This window comes from Oncorhynchus mykiss, chromosome 2 (genome assembly GCF_013265735.2).
Source record: "Oncorhynchus mykiss isolate Arlee chromosome 2, USDA_OmykA_1.1, whole genome shotgun sequence".
Classification (NCBI taxonomy): Eukaryota; Metazoa; Chordata; class Actinopteri; order Salmoniformes; family Salmonidae; genus Oncorhynchus; species Oncorhynchus mykiss.
The window spans coordinates 33908844-33923802 of record NC_048566.1 but is presented as its reverse complement, the minus strand read 5'-3'; the positions used below and the strand labels follow the sequence as shown (position 1 = coordinate 33923802).

The following is a 14959-nucleotide window of genomic DNA, read 5'->3' as shown; positions in this document are numbered from 1 at the left end:
GGTATGGGGATATTAAATCATTTCACTATACGAATAGTATCATTATTTTTGCCATTTAGTTGGATATTTTAAATACATGTGCACATTTTTAACATGAGCACTGCTGCTGCGCGAGGGAGAGAGGCTCAAACAACCTTTTATTGGTCATGTACACAGATTTGCAGATGTTATCGTAGGTGCAGTGAAATGCTTGTGTTTCTAGCTCCAACAGTGCAGCAATAAAAAATAAAAGACAATCCAGAAAAATAAAGAAATATCAGAACGTGCAATGTCAGAGACTGGAATATTAGAGAAGGGAGATGAGAGAAAGAGACATCTCGGCTAATTTAGCTAGCCAAGACTAGCTAACTTGTAGCAGCCACAATGTTATTTATCATCCCATACAACATTACCTGTCTTGACTGGAGCAGCCTAGAGAAGCTATAGCTAGCTAGGCTAAATGCTGTGCTTTCTCCCCAACCCCATTCAGATAAAACAATAGCCTACCTGTTGGTTGCTCGTTGTAGCCTACTCCTTCTCATTTTGCTAACTTTTAATTCCATAATTGTATTCCATCTGGCATTGAATTAGTGAACACGCACTCCATTTGCTACATATTGAGCCTTCGTTGCCACTTCGATTGGCCAACTTAAAACTTCTTATGGCTTGAATCCCGCTAACGGGATAGATATGACAACAGCCAGTGAAAGTGCAGGGTGCCAAATTCAAAACACAAATCTCATAATTAAAATTCCTCAAACATAGAAGTATTTTACACCATTTTAAAGATAAACTTGTTGTTAATCCCACCACAGTGTCAGATTTCAAAAAGGCTTTACGACGAAAGCACACCAAACGATTATGTTAGGTCTACACCTAGTCACAAAAAAACAGCGATTTTTCCAGCCAAAGAGAGGAGTCACAAAAAGCAGAAATAGAGATAAAATTCATCCCTAACCTTTGATGATCTTCATCAGATGACACTCATAGGACTTCATGTTACACAATACATGTTTTGTTCAGTGAAGTTCATATTTATATACAAAAATCTGAGTTTATATTGGCACGTTAATGTTTAGTAGTTCCAAATCATCCAGTGATTTTGCAGAGAGCCACATCAATTTACAGAAATACTCATAATAAACATTGATAAAAGATACAACTATTATGCATTGAATTATAGATACACTTCTCCTTAATGCAAACGCTAGTTCAGATTTTTTTTTTTACTTTACCGAAAAAGCACACCATGCAATAATCTGAGTACAGCGCTCAGACAACAAATCAAGCCATACAGATATCCACCATGTTGTGGAGTCAACAGAAGTCAGAAATAACATAAATATTCACTTACCTTTGATGATCTTCATCAGAATGCACTCCCAGGAATCCCAGTTCCACAATAAATGTTTGATTTATTCAATAAAGTCCATCATTTGTCCAAATACCTCCTTTTTGTTTGCGCATTCAGCCCAGTAATCCAAATTCATGATGCACAGGCCAGAAGAAAAGTCAAAAAGTTCAGTTACAGTTCGTAGAAACATGCCAAATGAAGTATAGAGTCCATCTTTAAGATGTTTTTAACATAAATCTTCAATAATGTTCCAACCGGAGAATTCCTTTGGTCTTCAGAAATACAATGGAACTCAAGCTAACTCTCACGTGAACGCGTGTGGTCAGCTCATGCCACTCTGCCAGACCACTGACTCATTCAGCTCCCATTCCCCCGTCCTTCACAGTAGAAGCATCAAACAAGGTTCTAAAGACTGTTGCCATCTATTGGAAGCCTTGGGAAGTGCAATTTGACCCTATAAACACTGTATATTCGATAGGCAAAGAGTTGAAAATCTACAAACCTCAGATTTTCCACTTCCTGGTTGGATTTTTTTCTCAGGATTTTGCCTGCCATATGAGTTCGGTTATACCCACAGACATCATTCAAACGGTTTTAGAAACTTCAGAGTGTTTTCTATCCAAATCTACTAATACTATGCATATATTAGCAACTGGGCAGGAGTAGCAGGCAGTTTACTCTGGGCACCTTATTCCTCCAAGCTAATCAATACTGCCTCCAGCCATAAGAAGTTAAAACAACAAGCTACACACCACACCTGAAGGTTAACGGTCTTTTTATGTGGAGCAGGCAGCACAACATTTTAAGATTAATTACATCCTCTAAGGAGCTATTCTAATGTCTATAAATATTTTACCTTAGATAAGTGCTTCATACTGAAACTATAGGCTGTAGAGAGCTTAAAATAACTCAGCTGAGTGGGAACAAACAATTGTTATTGTGGGTAAATTAATGCATCATAATTCATCATGTCTCACTCTAATATACAGTATCTACTGCTGTACATATTCTTAGTATAGCTTGTTTAAATTCACCAAGTGTATATATGTATACATTGCATTTGGATTACTGTTACAGCTATTCGGGTTCGTTCCAACATTTGTTGATAGCTTGCGTTTGTTTTTTGGGGGATTATTTTACATTTTACTGCATTGTTAGGCGCTAGTAACATAAGCATTTCATTGAACCCACTATAACATCTGCTAAACTGTGTACGCATCCAATAAACTGATTTGATGAGATGCTAACAGAGGTCAAAGTAAAGTTGAGAGCAGCATACCATACACAGTGGGGCAAAAAAGTATTTAGTCAGCCACCAATTGTACAAGTTCTCCCACTTAAAAAGATGAGGCCTGTAATTTTCATCATAGGTACACTTCAACTATGACAGACAAAATGAGAAGAAAAAAAATCCAGAAAATCATATTGTAGGATTTTTAATGAATTTATTTGGAAATTATGGTGGAAAATAAGTATTTGGTCACCTACAAACAAGCAAGATTTCTGGCTCTCACAGACCTGTAACTTCTTCTTTAAGAGGCTCCTCTGTCCTCCACTCGTTACCTGTATTAATGGCACCTGTTTGAACTTGTTATCAGTATAAAAGACACCTGTCCACAACCTCAAACAGTCACACTCCAAACTTCACTATGGCCAAGACCAAAGAGCTGTCAAAGGACACCAGAAACACAATTGTAGACCTGCACCAGGCTGGGAAGACTGAATCTGCAATAGGTAAGCAGCTTGGTTTGAAGAAATCAACTGTGGGAGCAATTATTAGGAAATGGAAGACATACAAGACCACTGATAATCCTCGATCTAGGGCTCCACGCAAGATCTCACCCCTCACCACTCAAAATGATCACAAGAACGGTGAGCAAAAATCCCAGAACCACACGGGGGGGACCTAGTGAATGACCTGCAGAGAGCTGGGACCAAAGTAACAAAGCCTACCATCAGTAACACACTACGCTGCCAGGGACTCAAATCCTGCAGTGCCAGACGTGTCCCCCTGCTTAAGCCAGTACATGTCCAAGCCCGTCTGAAGTTTGCTAGAGAGCATTTGGATGATCCAGAAGACAATTGGGAGAATGTCATATGGTCAGATGAAACCAAAATATAACTTTTTGGTAAAAACTCAACTCGTCGTGTTTGGAGGACAAAGAATGCTGAGTTGCATCCAAAGAACACCATACCTACTGTGCAGCATGGGGGTGGAAACATCATGCTTTGGGGCTGTTTTTCTGCAAAGGGACCAGGACGACTGATCCGTGTAGAGGAAAGAATGAATGGGGCCATGTATCGGGAGATTGAGTGGAAACCTCCTTCCATCAGCAAGGGCATTGAAGATGAAACGTGGCTGGGTCTTTCAGCATGACAATGATCCCAAACACACTGCCCGGGCAATGAAGGAGTGGCTTCGTAAGAAGCATTTCAAGGTCGTAGAGTGGCCTAGCCAATCTCCAGATCTCAACCCCATAGAAAATCTTTGGAGGGAGTTGAAAGTCCGTGTTGCCCAGCAACAGCCCCAAAACATCACTGCTCTAGAGGAGATGTGCATGGAGGAATGGGCCAAAATACCAGCAACAGTGTGTGAAAACCTTGTGAAGACTTACAGAAAACATTTGACCTCTGTCATTGCCAACAAAGGGTATATAACAAAGTATTGAGATAAACTTTTGTTATTGACCAAATACTTATTTTCCACCATAATTTGCAAATACATTCATTAAACATCCTACAATGTGATTTTCTTGATTTTTTTTCCTCATTTTGTCTGTCATAGTTGAAGTGTACCTATGATGAAAATTACAGGCCTCGCTCATCTTTTTAAGTGGGAGATCTTTGACTAAATACTAGTATGACTAAATACTTTTTTGCCCCAGTGTGTGTGTGTGTGTGTGTGTGTGTGTGTGTGTGTGTGTGTGTGTGTGTGTGTGTATATATATATATATATACACACACACACACACACACACACATATACACCAAAAACTTTTTTTTATTGTATTTTTTTTATTTATTATATATATATATATATATATATATATATATATATATATATATATATATATATATATATATATATATATATATATATATATATATATATATATATATATTTTATTTTTTTATTTTTATTTTTTTATTATTATTATTATTTTTTTACCTGTCACATCTGAGAATGTGGAAAGTGTTTTGTTGGTTGATTGAAAAACAACTTAATAAAACTTTAAAAGAGCCTAGTGTTGAGTTTGTTGTAACACTTGAGGTTTGGACACCAATTCTATTATACTATAAGATTTAGCTAAATAAGAATCACAGCCTGTGAGTACACTACAGATGTCATAGCCTACAAACAATAGTAGGCAAGGTCACATATTTTCTTTGGTACAGTATATGTAAGTGTTGACCCGTCTGATGCTGTGGTTCCTCATCCTGGTGAAAGAATAGCAACAGCATCCTGACATGTTATCTATTCTAGTCAGCTACTTCCTGCCCCTCGCTGTCTACCTTGAGGTTCAAATGAGACAAAGGAAAGCCAGAGTAAGCCATGATTGCACTTAAAAAAAATACAGACAAGCCTCTGCAGGCAGCGCTAGAGCTTTTCTTTCATTCTATAGTCTGCCGGTGTACACAGAGGGTTAAAAAACGATTTCATGTTCAAAACAGTGCTGGACGACATGTTCAGAGATATAGGACTACACCACAGAGAAATTAAAAGATCCTCCAATACACTCTATAGGTCAACATCTCAATTGTATGATCGGATTCCAAAACGTAAGCCATTGCAAAAATGTTTGGGTGGTATGGTCCACAGATTGTGGCATATGTATCTTCTACCTTTGAGAAAGCTTCAGTATTCATTGAATAAGTGGCTATTGTGATAAAGAACTGCTGGTGAGCTATTTTGTTTAACACCATTACTGGCAGAGGTCTAAACTTTACTGTAACCCCCACTCGTCTGGTCTTGTAGAAAAATGACTGCAGAGAAAACTGTCTAACAAGAAATCAGCACATCTTTCATTTACAACCTATACATTAGCACATCTTTACAAGCTACACATGAGCACATATTTACACGTTATACATTGCATAACAGCTCATCATAGCGGTTTTAACTTTTTATGGATAGGGTCTGTATTCGGAAGTTTGGATGACTGAGGTGCCCAAAGTAAACTGCCTGTTACTCAGTCCCAGAAGCTAGGATATGCATATGGTAGTATTGGATAGAAAACACTCTAAAGTTTCTAAAACTGTTAAAACGATGTCTGAGTATAACCGAACTGATTTGGCAGGCAAAACCCAAAGGACAATCCATCCAGGAAATATTGTTTTTTTAAGTCATTCGACTTTCCAATGCTTTTCTATGGGAAAGCCTAATTATTAGGACCCAGATTGCAGTTCCTATGGCTTCCACTAGATGTCAAGTCTTTAGAAATTGTTCAGTTTTTTTGGTGTTGTTGAAAAATTAAGTATTCATATTCTTTCTACGTGTCACTCAGAAGGACTCTAGAATTTTGGTGCGCCTGAATGACTGCGCGCTCCTCGTTTTTCTCCGGTATTGAAAACAGTTTATTCCGTCTTAAATTTGATAGATTATTTACATATTAGGGTACCGGAGGTTGGATTAGAAACATTGTTTGAAATGTTTGGACCAAGTTTACAGGTTACTTTTTACATTCCTTTGTAGGCATGTATGAACAGGTGTATTTCTGAATCAAACGCACCAAATAAAGACATTTTTGGGATATAAAGAAGGACCTTATCGAACAAAACAACTATTCATTGTGTAACTGGGACATTTGAGATTGCAAGATGAAGAGCTTCAAAGGTAAGCAATTTATTATTTCTGACTTTCGTGATGCATCTGCTTGGTTGGAAAATGTTTGTTACGCGCTCCGGTGAGGGCGCGCCCTTGGTAATTTATCTCCGGTATTGAATATACTATTTTCAGTCTTAAATTGTATCATTTATTTACATATTAGGGTACCTGAGGATTGATTAGGAACGTTGTTTGACATGTTTGGACCAAGTTTATTGGTAACGTTTGGGATTCATTTTGTATGCACTTTGAACGGAGGGGAAACCGGTGGATTATTGAATGAAGCGTGCCAAATAAACTTATATAAAGGACTTTATTGAACAAAAATAACCATTTGTTATGTAACAGGGACCCTTGTGATTGCAACCAGATGATGATCTTCAAAAGGTAAGGGATTTATTTTATCGCTATTTCTGACTTTCATGATGCGTCTGCTTGGTTGGATTTTTTTTAAAATTCCTTTGTATGCTGGGCGCTGTCCCCAGATAATCGCATGGTGTGCTTTCCCCGTAAAGCCTTTTTGAAATCTGACAACACGGCTGGATTAACAAGAAATTAAGCTTTAAATGATGTATGACACTTGTATTTTCATGAAAGTTTAATATTACAATTTCTGTCATTTGAAATTGGCACTCTGCAATTTCACCGGATGTTGTCGAGGTGAGACTAACGTCCCAATGATCCGTAAGAAGTTAACAAAGCCAGTCAGTGAGAAATGAGCTGAAAGGTTTTTTTTTTTTTTTTAATTGCCCAGTCATTCTAAATTAGACTTGGCTCTGTGTGTAAAAAAAGGACTGTTGCATCACTATTTGTTTCAATATCACAGTATCAAATTGCAACACATAGAATTGTGATACGATATGTGTTGCGATTCTAAGTATTGTGAGTATCTAATCATGAGGTCCCTGGAAATTCCCAGCCCTTGCTAGGAGAAACATTTTGTTCATGTAGAGACACTCTTTAAAATGTTACTTGTGCATTCAATTATTTTTGGCATTTTCAGGAAATGCCTTTAACTAGCAAGTCGGTTAAGAACAAATTCTTACTTACAATGGGACTCCCAATCATGGCAGGTTGTGATACAGCCTGGAATCAAACCAGGTTCTGTAGTGAAGCCTCTAGCCCCGAGATGCAGTGCCTTAGACCACTGCGCCACTTGGGAGCCCCAAGACATCTTTTAACCTTTCAAGGAGCGGAACCCCTTGACAACATTCCGCTGAAAAGGCAGGGCGCGAAATTCCAAAATATGTTTTAGAAATATGTAACTTTCACACATTAAGTCCAATTCAGCAAATGAAAGATAAACATCTTGTTAATCTACCCATTGTGTCCGATTTATAAAATGCTTTACAGAGAAAGCACAACATATGATTATGTTAGGTCATAGCCAAGTCTAAAAATTTTTTTAAAAAGCAGCCATTTTTCCAGCCAAAAGATAGGAGTCACAAAAATCAGAAATATAGATCAAATTAATCACTAACCTTTGATGATCTTCGTCAGATGACACTCATAGGATATCATGTTAAACAATACATATATGTTTTGTTCGATAATGTGCATATTTATATCCACAAATCTGAGTTTACATTGGCGCGTTACGTGCAGTAATGTTTTGATTCCAAAACATCCGGTGATTTTGCAGAAATACTCATAATAACCATTGATAAAAGATACAACTGTTAGTCACAGAATTAAAAAGGTAGACTTCTACTTAATGCAACTGCTGTCAGATTTCAAAAAAACTTTACGGAAAAAGCATAATCTGAGAACGGCGCGCCGAACCCAAAACAGGCAGAGGAATATCCGCCATTTTGGAGTCAACAAAGTTAGAAATAACACCATAAATATTCACTTACCTTTGATGATCTTCAATCAGAAGGCACTCCCAGGAATCCCAGTTCGACAATAAATGACTGATTTGTTCCATAAAGTTTCATCATTTATGTCCAAATAGCCACTTGTTGTTAGCATGTTCAGCCCAGTAATCCATCGTCATGAGGCGCAGGCACTTCATCCGGAGAAAAACTTGAAATGTTCCATTACAGTCCTTTAGAAACATGTCAAACGATGTATGGAATCAATCTTTAGGATGTTTTCACATAAAACATCAATAAAGTTCCAACCGGAGAATTCCTTTGTCTTCAGAAAAGCACTGGAACGAGAGGTAACTCTGTCGGGAGCGCGCGTCATGAGACCAAGGCACTCTGCCAGACCACTGACTCAGAGGTCTCATGAGTCCCTCCTTTATAGTAGAATCTTCATTAAAGTTTCTAAAGATGTTGACATCTAGTGGAAGCCGTAGGAAGTGCAACTTTATCCATCTCAATGTGTATTCGGTAGGCCAAGCTTTGAAAAACTACAAACCTCAGATGTCCCACTTCCTGGTTGGATTTTTCTCAGGTTTTCACCTGCCATAAGAGTTTGGTTATACTCATAGACATCATTCAAACAGTTTTAGAAACTTCAGAGTGTTTTCTATCCAATACGAATAATAATATGCATATATTAGCATATGGGACAGAGTAGAAGGCAGTTCACTCTGGGCACGCTATTCATCCAAAAATGAAAATGCTGCCCCCTATCCCAAAAAGGTTATTAAGGAAAGGAAAAAAAGTGGTTGTTTTTTTCTCTTGGCAACTTGGATCATACTCGTACATCACGGCTAGCCTGGTTTTGTCATAAACGGTTAGTAACATTATAGCTTTGATACCTCAGGGCCTTTAAATCTGAAAAATCTTAAAAGTCAAGCTTATCAGTTGGCAAAGTGTGTGGAATTTATGAGTTAGATTTAGCCTGGTCTACAAATGCAGATGAAAGTCTCAACCATGACATTCTTCAGGGTTTGGCGGTATGAAGCCATGACAACTGTATTCCTTGAAGCTATGGCATTCCAGAGACACATTCATCTCTTGTATCAACACGTCACATCTGGTGACAGGACTGTGGCCATGTTGATCAAACACTTTCTCGCCCTTACTCTGTGGTGTAATCGAAGGGAAGGCTGGATGTACTTTAAAAATGGGTACTAATCAACCTCAGGGCCCCACCACTTCATGTTTACCCCCTGCAGAACCTAACCAGAGATTCACATACATCTCTGTGCTGTGAGGAAGGATCTAATCTCAAAGTAAAGTATTCAAAATAAGTACATCACTCCAGACAGAACTGCTGCTGGAGGAGCTTTCCTGAGGCTTAGAAAAAGCCTAAATGCATGACTGAAGATAATCCATGTGATCTGGACAATGACTTTGACCTGGTCTTTGGGGGCTTTCATTCGTGTTGGCCTTTAGGTGTGGCTGCCTGCAACAGTAGTAGTGTTCCTGTTCAACGGCCAACGGCTGCCAGGCGAGGACTACTAATCAGGATTTCCTCTTGCGCTCAGTGAGGACTGGCTTCAGCTCCCCAAATAAGAAAACGATACCACAGAACGCCCCCCCCCCCCCCTCCCCTGAACTGTGGTTATTTATTTCCTGAAAATACAATTCTGTGTCTTATGTAATGGCCAAAGTCAGGAGGGTGTTTTTAGTTACTTACACATGATTTCATTAAGGCTCAAAATTATCCTGAAAGAGAAACATTTCTTGAAACTAAAAGGAAACAGAATCCTCAAGAACATAATTGTTAGTGATGATAACCACAACCATACAATCTCCAATGTTTTCATTTAGCCTACTTGCTCAGCAGAGATACTTACTTGTTTTGCTTTATTACAAGCATACTGGTACACAATCCATTTCATTAATAGATTTTAACTGGATAATAAAATGTCCCAATTTCTGAAGTAACACAAAATCTCTGTGTTTGGTTATTCGACGATGATGCTGTATCCAGACAATCCCAGGTGTCTGCTGAGCTGCTGTCATAATTAAGAATGTCACAGGCCCAATTATCATCACGCATAGGCCTGCGTTGGCAAAGCCTGATTTCCTTTGCAAATGTGTAGGCCAAATACATAGGCAGGCCAAATACATAGGCAGGCCAAATACATAGGCAGGCCAGATTCTGCAAAGGTCTTCACCTGGAGTTCCAGTCATTTTGTACATAGGTATTGCTGGGTAAAGTAAAACCACAGAGACATGATGTTTGATAAATTGAATAACATAGGCCTAGCTAAACCTGTGCAAGGCTTAGTGGCGTGGGGAGATTTGGAGAGTATTTTTTGTCTCCCCGCATTACATTTAAGTGTGTTCGGCTGCCAAAAACTCCCATAGAATTCTGAATTCCCTAATAGACTGAAACCCCCTTTACTGGTTCAATGAGCAGTTCAGGACAGTCTGTACATCTGAAGTAATCACAGGGGACCCATTACAGTCCAGACCAAGCGCATTGTATAGAGCTAGCAGTTTTGAGCATCACACAAGAGACCAACCACAACTGCTGCATAATGCGATCATCAATATTAGTCTACATCTATGCTAGGCTAAATAGTATTGAATAATCAACACCGATATTTGACTTTTATAAAACGTTTTAATCATTCAAATGATAATGTTACCAAGCGACATTCAACAGCACTAAACTCCAGAAGAGTAGATAGGATTTCAGGTTACACATTTCGCTGCCAACCTATTATAGCATAAAGGGGATATTGCTCATAATTTTGTCCCTTATCAGGCTCTCGTCTCAATAACATCAAACGCTCAAAAGGGAAAAGAGCATTGGCTTTGACATCTGAGCCTGAGACATTTGGACCAGACTGTATTTCCCCCCCGATTATAACGTGAAGAAGCCTCCCTATGTGGAGAAGGCTCGTGCCCCCACTCTGTGACTGCAACCTCATCTACCATTCTGACCTCCAAACACCAGGGTTCATTCACATCCACAGAGCAGACAGACCATCACAATGTTAAAGAGCACATCTGAAAACAGCAATTAGGAGTCAGCCATGCTGGCTTAGGTTTTACTATATAAAAGGGGGATTTAGATGCATTAATAGGCTAGGGGTCACAGCAAATATCAGATATGTTCATGGTAGGCTATTTCCAGCGTTGATCACATTGGCAAACAGTGCTTTCAAGAATATTTCATATGTAGGAACATGGTGGGTGTTGGATGTAGGAAAAGCCTGTTTTAGGAGGAACATATGGGCCAATGCTTAAAATACAGGACTTTCAATCCCCAATTGGGATGTGGCTGTTATACCACTGAAGAACCTGACAAATGTCCAGCTGTTCATGCTGTAATTTGGTATCAGACCTCAGAGTCAAATCAACCATAAAATAAATACCTAGCATGGGAGCCATAGAGTAGATTTCGTGAATTGTGTGCCCCTGAATTGATGTTAATTAGCTTAAAAACACTGTTTTGAAGCTAAAGCCATGGTCTTTAAGAAATGAATATTGCAATGTCTGCTTAAGCTCCAGGATCAGGTGTCTCGCTCAAAATTGAGGGCTTAGTTAAAACTCATTCTGCAGCTCTCCCTGTAAGAAACTAGACCCCATTTGCAAATGTTCATGCAAAGTGCATGCTTTTAGTGTTAAGGAAAGTTAATTGAGGGTGAAATGAATCAGAATCAGCTTCATTCACCATGTACATTTGATTGTACGGGAATTTGACTCTGAAATTGTGCTGTGCAGTTACAGATAGACAAAAACATTTGAGGTAATAAAGCTAGAATCCTTAATTTTTCTAGGAGCACATTGACCGTACACATCCCAACCAGAAGTCATGATTACAGGTAACATCCGAGGTAAAGGCCAGAGTTGCCGCTTTCAAGGAGTGGGACTCTAATCCGGACGCTTATAAGAAATTGTGCTAAGCCCCCCAACGAACAATCAAACAGGCAAAGCGTCAATACAGAACCAAAATCAAATCCTACTACACCAGCTCTGAAGCTGACTCCATCCACCCAAGTAATAAAAACTGTTCTCTGTGCTACCGCATGGCAAGCGGTACCAATGCACCAAGTCTGGAACCAACATGACCCAAAACAGCTTCTACTCCGAAGCCATAGGACTGCAAAATAGTTAATAAACTCAACAAAAAAAAGAAACATCCTCTCACTGTCAACTTCGTTTATTTTCAGAAAACTTAACATGTTGAATCTTATGTTCATACAAATATTTCCACAACAGACATAAACTAAACAAGTTCCACAGACATGTGACTAACATAAATGGAATAATGTGTCCCTGAACAAAGGGGGGGTTCAAAATCAAAAGTAGCAGTCAGTATCTGGTGTGGCCACCAGCTGCATTAAGTACTGCAGTGTTTCTCCTCCTCATGGACTGCACCAGATTTCCCAGTTCTTGCTGTGAGATGTTACCCCAGTCTTCCACCAAGGCACCTGCAAGTTCCCGGACATTTCTGGGGGGAATGGCCCTAGCCCTCACCCTCCGAGCCAACCGGTTCCAGACGTGTTCAATGGGATTGAGATCCGGGCTCTTCGCTGGCCATGGCAGAACACTGACATTCCTGTCTTGCAAGAAATCACGTACAGAACGAGCAGTATGGCTGGTGGCATTGTCATGCCGGAGGGTCATGTCAGGATGAGGGGGTACCACATGAGGGAGGAGGATGACTTCCGTGTAATGCACAGCGTTGAGATTGCCTGCAATGACAACAAGCTCAGTCCGATGATGCTATGACACACCGCCCCAGACCATGACGGACCCTTCACCTCCAAATCAATCCCGCTCCAGAGTACAGGCCTCGGTGTAACGCTCATGTCGATGACGATAAAGGCGAATCTGACCGTCACACCTGGTGAGACAAAACCACGACTCGTCAGTGAAGAGCACTTTTTGATAGTCCTGTCTGGTCCAGCGACAGTGGGTTTGTGCCCATAGGCAACGTTGTTGTAGGTGATGTCTGGTGAGGACCTGCCTCTCTCCGCTTATTGCGGACAGTCAGAGCACTAATTGAGGGATTGTGTGTTCCTGGTGTAACTCGGGCAGTTGTTGTTGCTATCCTGTACCTGTCCCGCAGGTGTGATGTTCAGATGTATCCATCCTGTACAGCTGTTGTTACATGTGGTCTGCCACTGCGAGGACAATCAGCTGTCCATCCCGTCTTCCCGTAGCACTGTCTTCGGCATCTCACAGTACAGACATAGCAATTTATTGCCCTGGCCACACCTGCAGTCCTCATGCCTCCTTGCAGCATGCCTAAGGCATGTTCACACAGATGACCCTGGGAATCTTTCTTTTGGTGTTTTTCAGAGTCAGTAGAAAGGCCTCTTTAGTGTCCTAAGTTTTCATAAATGTGACCTTAATTGCCTACTGTCTGTAAGTGTCTTAATGACCGTTCCACAGGTGCATGTTCATTATTTATGGTTCATTGAACAAAGCACGGGAAACGGTGTTTAAACCCTTTACAATGAATATCTGTGAAGTTATTTGGATATTACGAATTATCTTTGAAAGACATGGTCCTGAAAAAGGGACATTTATTTTTTTGCTGAGTTCATATACAGGGCATTCGAAAAGTACTCAGACCCCTTGACTTTCCACTTTGGTTTTTTTTCTCAGAAATCTACACAATACACCATAATGACAAAGCAAAAAAAAGAAATCTGAAATATCACATTTACATAAGTTTTCAAAACCTTTATTCAGTACTTTGTCAAAGCACCTTTGGCAGCAATTAGCCTCAAGTCTTCTTGGGTATGACGCTAAAAGCTTGGAATACCTGTATATAACACCTGTGCCAAGCTTGTAGCATCATACCCAAGAAGACTTGAGGCTGTAATCACTGCCAAAGGTGTTTCAACGAGGTACTGAGTATTTATGTAAATGTGATATTTCAATTAGCAACCTTTTCTAAAAACCTGTTTTGCTTTGTCATTATGGGGTATTGTGTGTAGTAGATTCATGAGGAAAAACTATATAATCCATTTTGAATAAGGCTAACCAATTGTTGAAAAAGTCAAGGGGTTCGAATACTTTCAGAAGGCACTGTATGTGGGAGTCAGTCTGAAGCATAGCCCAAAGCCAGTGCAGAAAGCAATGTGCAGTCTAGTATGAATGTACAGGGTGCATAGACTGAGTGGGACGATCAGTGTGGAGCAGGTGGCTGATTAATAAGCAGTGTTTCCCCTATATGCATTCAGCAGCGGCGCATGACTGCTGCTAAATCTTGGCCGCTACTGTGGTATGTTTTTAGTGTAAAATTTAACAACTAATATCAGATATAAAGTATGTTGGAAATATAATGGAGCATTTTAAATTTTTTTTAAATAAAGATAATTTGAGAACTAACAATCACCAAAATAAAAATAAAAACTAAAACTGTCAGAGAGAATATAAAATTCAAAAAAATGTATGGCATGGGGCCTTTGCCATTGGCAAACTGATTAGAATCGTAGGAAATCAGCTTTAAAAACAGCAACATTGTCTCTGCAGCCAAAGAGGGCCTCTAAAACCACGCCATTGGATAGGTTCCGTTGAGTGAGGTTTTTTTGTCCTGCAGCAGATCTGGGATGATGATGTCCACAAACAGTATCCTTACGCATGTCCTTTGGTTGTCGAGGTGCTGAAGGATGGAGTGGAGGCCAATGTTGACAGCGTAATCCACAGACCTGTTGGCTCTGTAGGTGAACTACAGGGGTTCAAGGATGGTGTCAGTGATGGTTTTGAGGTGGGATAGAACAAGGCACTTGAGGGACTTCATGATGACTGATGTGAGTGCAACAGGTCTGTAGTAATTCAGGCAGGATATTTATATTTCTTTGGAATGGGAACAATGCAGGAATCAAGACAGGCAGGAACAATGCATAGTTCAAGTGATGTATTGAAGGTGTCCGTAAATAGAAGGGAGAGCTGGTCAGCACAGTGCTTTACTGTGGCTGGGGAAATCCAGCC

At 39.8% G+C, this 14959-nt stretch overlaps 1 protein-coding gene across 3 annotated transcripts in view; it reads right to left on the bottom strand.

Moving 5' to 3' along the window:
• Window positions 1-14959, bottom strand: part of LOC110487926 (inactive phospholipase C-like protein 2) — a 57562-nt gene that overhangs the window by 21598 nt on the left and 21005 nt on the right. The gene's annotated exons all lie outside the window — the stretch shown is intronic.